The 6,606-nt window shown below is 39.6% G+C and overlaps 1 long non-coding RNA gene across 1 annotated transcript; it reads left to right on the top strand.

Annotated features, from left to right (window-relative positions):
- The first annotated feature begins 3,961 nt into the window (after nucleotides 1-3,961).
- Nucleotides 3,962-5,148, top strand: LOC119912481. Its single transcript, XR_005446165.1, has 3 exons — nucleotides 3,962-4,214; nucleotides 4,308-4,342; nucleotides 5,052-5,148. It is a non-coding gene; the product is annotated as an uncharacterized LOC119912481 (long non-coding RNA).
- Nucleotides 5,149-6,606: the final 1,458 nt, after the last annotated feature.

The raw sequence follows: 6,606 nt of genomic DNA, 5'->3' as shown, positions 1-6,606 counted from the left end.
TAGGAACATTTATAATAACACACTGTGTAGTGTAACAACACCTGATTTTTGAGTACCCCTTGCAAATAACTACAATCATTCCCGCCTACCAATAATATGGATAAATAAACACAGGCATTTATTGATTTCTACAATTTCAAATGACAAAATGAAGTGTGAATTTTGCAATTCACTAATGTGTTAATATAACCTCTTAAAATATTCATCTGACAAACACATGGTGTGTACACATTGTAAATAACGCCTCATTATTAGCCTGTCCTGCATTACAATACATATCAGAAAGTTCTGGATGTTTGGCTGCTTCTTTAGGACTGCCCTTGATGAGTAGATGCTGATCTAAGGCCTGTACCATGCAGCAGGATCTGAGATTATCCAGGTAACTTTGGGGTTAACCCTGCATTTTCAGTACCATGACGGTGGTTCACTTCTTACCAGGGTAGATCACCATGGTAACTTGTGCTTAATGGCTAACCTGCTCTGGAGCATGACATCACCAACTGTAGGAGATCCTACAGACAGTTTTATAGGCTGCTTTTATGTTTCCTGTGGTGATGTGGAGGAACTTTTGTATAGTGATAAAATCAGACTGATTGCAGTAGGCTACTACTATTCTTGTTGTAGGTTTTTTAGATATAAAAAACCTACTTACCACTTTGAAATGTGTCCACATTCGTGGATAGTTATTTTAACTCCATTTTGGGTTACTATATCATGGTACTCACTGACGCTAAGCTAATGGCTTGCCCACACCGCTTCGTATGACAGCTTATCCCGAATGCGATCGTTAGGGTTAGATAAGCCAGATAACAAAAAGATATCCTTTATATGTTGAACTTGCTTCGTGGTACAGGCCCCAGGTGTAGTGATGAAATCAGACAGAAGACAAAATAATGGCAATGGTAAGTGATTGAAGCCAGGCAACATGTACTAATAAGTCCTAAACAGTTGCAATTAATTCCTCACACCTTTAATCTCCTGCAGTCCTGCTTCCTGGCCGCAGGGGCTTCCTGGACATGGAGCTACCTGGCGCGTCTCTCTGCCATTCACACTTGGAGGAGGGGCAATTCTGTCCCTCTTGCGTGTGGTCTTAGGTCCTTTGTGCTCTGTGGCGGTCACTGGGTACCCTGGCTACTTGGGTTCTTGCCCGCCAGCCACTAGGGTCTTTTGCGGCGCTGTTGTGGAGTCCCACTCTCATTAATAACTACCGTGACAGTAACTCTGTGACAGGCTTATGCACATACACACCCACACACAAACACACACAATACAATCAAATGTAGGTTGTCCTTGTTCGTAAACTTTATCTTGTTGCATTTCATTTGTTTATTGTTTGTTTGTTTTTCTCCCCCTCACTGCTGTGTTGTGTTATTTCTTTTCCATGACTCTTGCTTGTTGGCTGTCTTACCAGTGGTTCATATGAAGATCAGTTTTCATTTTAATAAATTAATCTGCGTATAGTGTAGAGTTTGGCCCACAACAATAATAAGTGGCATTGCCTCAACAAAAACCTTGGTTCTCAATTGTCTTTTCTGTCTTAGGCTTAGTTTTCATCAACCAAGGTACCTTGTAGAGCTCGACTTGCACAGGATCCTGTAAATGCAACTCTTATCTGTCCTTGTCTATCCTTCTATGTTTGCACCATGTGCATTGAAACAAGTGCTAAAATACCAAACATGCTCTTCAGGTTCAGCTATAAGGTCATATCGCTGTACGGGCTCAGAACATTTGTTACAGGTTGAATGTTACAAATATAAACTCACTGGGTGGTAGAGTTGTGGTTGGTATGGTTTTAAGTGAGTGGGAAAAGAGCAATCTGCTATGACTAATGGTTTCTGCACAGACGATATGTAAATGAGACCACCGTTTTAATTACTGCAACATTGTTGTCACGGTCAGCAGTGACAGCACAGAGAACAGAGCTGCAGCACTGCAGCTGGTGACTGGCAGGTGTCAGGGATCTTTCTTGGTCAGAGTAGATTGTGTTTTTTTCTTATGTTACACCTTAATTTTGATTTTCCCTACCAGTACTAGATCAGGGCAACTTCAAATGCAACTCGTGGTGAACCAGATATTTTAGGCGTTAAAATCTCCCTCGTCACCAGACGCTGTGGGATTCTGTGGGATCCTCTTTTTTAATGATTAGTTTTGTTGCTTCTATATTTGTCCCATCTCTTTCTATATGTTCCTTTCACCTTGCCATTTGGACACAGATGATTGTTTAGATTGACATAGAGAAGGGTGATGTACACGTCACTTGTTTGACAGAAAGAGTCTGAGCACAACTGAGGGGAAAATTGTGACACTTCTAAAGTCATACATTTGTACAGTAAGTCTAAAAGAAAAGGTAAACTCTGGCCTAGCCTTGGTCATGTAGCTATATTTGGAACGATGTTTTGGAAAGACAAAGTGGGGTAGTTTCTACCACAGGAAGACTTGAGTATGCCATGGGTTTGTATTTTGTTGTACAATTTTACACACATAACTGCCACAGCCATAAATTTTAAACATGTGACCACTAATGTCATCTACAGTGGATCGATACATTGATGTCAGAGTACATTAACATCATAGACCAGGCTTTATCCAGGTCAGATTTATCCACCAATGGCCATTATAGACCCCAAAGAAGCAGGCTACTTTCACCAATGATCACTGTAATAGTGTAAGAATCATCTACAAATGTGTCCAGGAACACTCAGGTCACCACAGTCCCCTGATATCAGCCTCCAGACACAGCATTCACAGAGAGCAGCATCCATTAATAAAGCCTGACAATAGGACACTACAGGTTCCTGTTAAATCCCATCACAATGTGTGGCAGCTAGGTTCAGGGCCACAGGTGGACTACGCTTCCAATGTTTCATCCAGGCTTACCTACAGAACACATTCCCATCTGTAGGAAATATCTAAATATTGTCTGACATTAACATGTTAACTTGCATCTCAAATTGAGCATCTTGCTGTGACTCTACACATCACACCTCTCAGCTACCTTATCCTTATCTTTGTTGATTGTATTGTATGTATTTTGGTGTGAAGGTTATTGTGAATGAACATTTTCTGAAATATAACTTTGACTTGTATTCTGTGAGGTTTAACGTTTGCTTCAACACTCCTGAAAGCATCTATGTAGTCAGTTTGAGCAACATGATAAGCAACAAAAAACAGCCCGCCTCTTTGCATTGAGAACGCCCTTCGTGGGGCACACTTCATTTACGGACATTGCAGAGCTTCAGTCATACGCGCAATGATGAACTTTACCTTGATGACAGCTTTCATCCTCTGCAGCCTCAGTAAGTACTGCCACTGAATTACTCCCAGCTTCAAATTATTAACTTGCTGTCATTTATTAAGAGATAATGTTTACAGTCATGTTACTCTATTACAAGTACGTCTTTTTGTCTCTGCTGTATGTTTCAGGCTGGATCTCTGTCTCAGTTTCTGAGTCTCAGACTGTGGAGGTCCAGTCTGGTGAGGAAGTCACACTGCTGTGCTCCAACATTTCCAGAACTCCAACTACAACAGAGTGGTTCAGACTGATCAACAGAACCAAGCCCAGCTGTATCTCCTCCATGTACCAGTCTGATGTCGAAGCTTCATTCTGTCACAGATTTAAAAATGGAAGATTTGAAATGAGCTCCAACATTTCTACTGTCTTTCTTAAAATCAAGCAAGTTGATTTATCTGACTCTGGACTGTATTTCTGTGGATTTTACCTGAACAAACATACAGTCATTGCCAGTGCAACACATTTAAGTGTTAACGGTAAGATTGTAGTCAAGCATTACCTCTTTCAGATAACTCTTTTTCTTATCATGTTTATAGTATGTCTCATGTTATGTCACAGTAAAAATATAATAATAATAACAAACAACAAACAATAAATATGTATCAAATGATTTAACCTCTCTATTTTTTAAAGGTGAAATTAATGGTGAATCTGATGATGAAGTGGCTTTTAAGACTGAAAGTAAGGTTTTCCTTTGTTCACAAGATTTTTTTCATCGTGCAAGTTACCATACAGCCAGTAATTTCAATCTTAATCATGTCTAAAACTACCAGATTAATAACAGAATTTATTTATATAAATGTTCTTGTAGAGGAGCCTGGTGGAATGACAAACCTAATGTGTGAGATCCTGGCTGGTCTGGCTGTTTTCTTCACTATAGTCATAATTGTTCTGGCTGTTAAAATCAGAAAACTTCAGACAGGTACAGTAGATTTATAATTTGTTGTAAATGGTAAAAGCAAAGTATTTGGTCACTAATAATTAGCTAATCAGACATTTGTCTTCTGCCATTTAGCTCTGAATGAAGAACCGCAGCCAAAGGAAAACAAGGTGAACTCACAATTAATTTATATAAACTGTGGTTTTAAAGTTGCATTTAAACACATAAGTCTGTTAATGATGTTCCAAGCAGTTGCAGGCGGCTTCAAAGAGGAAATTTAGGCAGGCAGCATAATAGTTATATTTAACCTCAAGTAAAAAATAGTTGACGTTCATTAACTTTTTCAGAATGCAAGAGTTGTACACACTTTTTCCCGTCTTCACAAAGGTGATTTTGTTTTTCTTCCCTCTGAAACACAGAAATGCTTCATCACCAGAGGATGAATTGTCAAGAAAGAGACAATTGAGCATATCTGCTATGCAATTGCATATACTTGCTTGTAGTGCAGTGGCAAACAACAAATAGTTGCAACATTGTTATTTTAAAGTTCAAATAAAACCACTGCAAGGTGGAACAATTTTAGTTTTGTTAATGGGTTTTCGTCATACACTCTGACATACATCCTATTGTATATACAACCTTGGTTTAAATCAACAGTTTTTCTTAGGTTTAATGTAAATTATGAAAACAGGGATTATATCAAAAACAATGTTTTACCATTTAAATTAGACCAAGCTATACTATGTTTAACACTCATATTAGTTTAAATGATCCCTTTTTGGTAGAACCCACAAATCTGCCAATTTTATGGATTTTTGGCAACTCAGCTGCAGCATGTGTGATACAGTATGTGACTATGTGAAATACTCTGTTTTACAGAATCTGGGCTCAGATGAACTGAACTACGCAGCTTTAAGCTTCCAGCCAAAAGCAAAAAGAAACCGCAGGCCTGAGAGAGAACTGGAGCCAAATGTTGTGTATGCTGCCACCAGATAGACTCAGAAAGCTACTGGAACTGCAGTTCAGAGTGGAACTGATGCTTTATGATATTAATCTGCTGTTGATTTCGTGGTTGGGTACTAAGTGGAAGAAGTCACTGGCAAATAATAAATGTTAAATGATTCTATTTTTCCCAGCTTGTGTTTTTTGGCTCTATCTCTGTCAAAGAATCTGTCCTCATTACTTTGTCTGCTGTTTGTCTGAGAGGAAAAAGAACATGAAAGAGCTTTTCAGAAAGGACACTGATGGCTGAGACACTTACTTATAGGGTAAGTCTGTTGGGGGAGGAGTGAGTGAGGTACATGCCACTTATATGGCAGGAAGAGACGGCACAATGTGAACTGAAAATAACTGAGGGGAAAACTAGCTAATGACACAATTAAAGTAGCTGCTGTATTTAGGCTTTTCTGAGAAATAGTGAGGGGGAGAAAAACTATAGAATACACCGGCCCCCTGTGGTGACAAACATTGTCTGTATGAGTCAAATATAAAGTCTCCACAACAAGAAGACTTCAGCCATGAGCACAAACAACAAAGGCATTGCTATTCTCACAGACCGAGAATACTGCTCCCTTAGAAGTCCCTTAAAACACACTTTTGCATGTCTTTTCAACATGATCATAAGCTCATTCTCCTGCTTTGTCTCCATTCTTGATGTCATGGAGGAATCTTTGCAGCATAGACGGCATAGACAGCCCCACACACTGAACACGTACTGAATACACCACACTTAGTCCCATAGTCCTACACAACACCAGCAGTGGTTTGGGGCTAAAGTAACTGCAAACAAGTAAAGCTATTTGTCCATCAGGAACCGAAAGTTGAGGCAGAACAGCCAGAGGACATCAGTTGGAAAACCGGAAAATATTTTCTCCATTAAATATGATCCAGTTTCACCAAAATCAATGAAGTTGTGTTTTTGTAATGTAACCAGTGAGGCCTAGTCTTGCACAGATGTATCTCCACACTTTGTTACCTTAAAGAGACAGGATTCCCCACCACTGAGCTAGCCTTCCTCACTAGCTTGCCCAGTTTGTTGGCGCTATATGTCCCAATGCCACCTCTCCAGCACACTACAGCAAAGACGATGACACTGGCCACTACAGACTGGTAGAACATCCGTAGCAGCCAGTTCACTGAAAATCCAGCCTGGGACTTTGAGACAGAGAGTTTATATAAGCAAGACACCACTGCACTGAACAAGACCAGGTCAGGCAGAATGCTAAAATAGTTCAATATAATCAAAAACTACAATGCAGTCCCATAAAATAGAGCAGTATGTGTGTAAATGCATAAAAATCAAATCCCTCAGCTTCAGCTCTTAGTAAGCCTATCTCTGGCTCAGCTTCCCCTGTGCTGGAACCTGACTCTGCTTTTACTGATTGTACAGCTACATATGCACAAGAAGAACATCAGTAATAAATTTTACTAACCA

This window comes from Micropterus salmoides, unplaced genomic scaffold, assembly GCF_014851395.1.
Source record: "Micropterus salmoides isolate LMB-PRFRI ecotype aquatic unplaced genomic scaffold, ASM1485139v1 Ms_hic_scaffold_2, whole genome shotgun sequence".
In the NCBI taxonomy this organism is placed as follows: Eukaryota; Metazoa; Chordata; class Actinopteri; order Centrarchiformes; family Centrarchidae; genus Micropterus; species Micropterus salmoides.
This window is presented reverse-complemented; position numbering and strand designations above follow the sequence as displayed.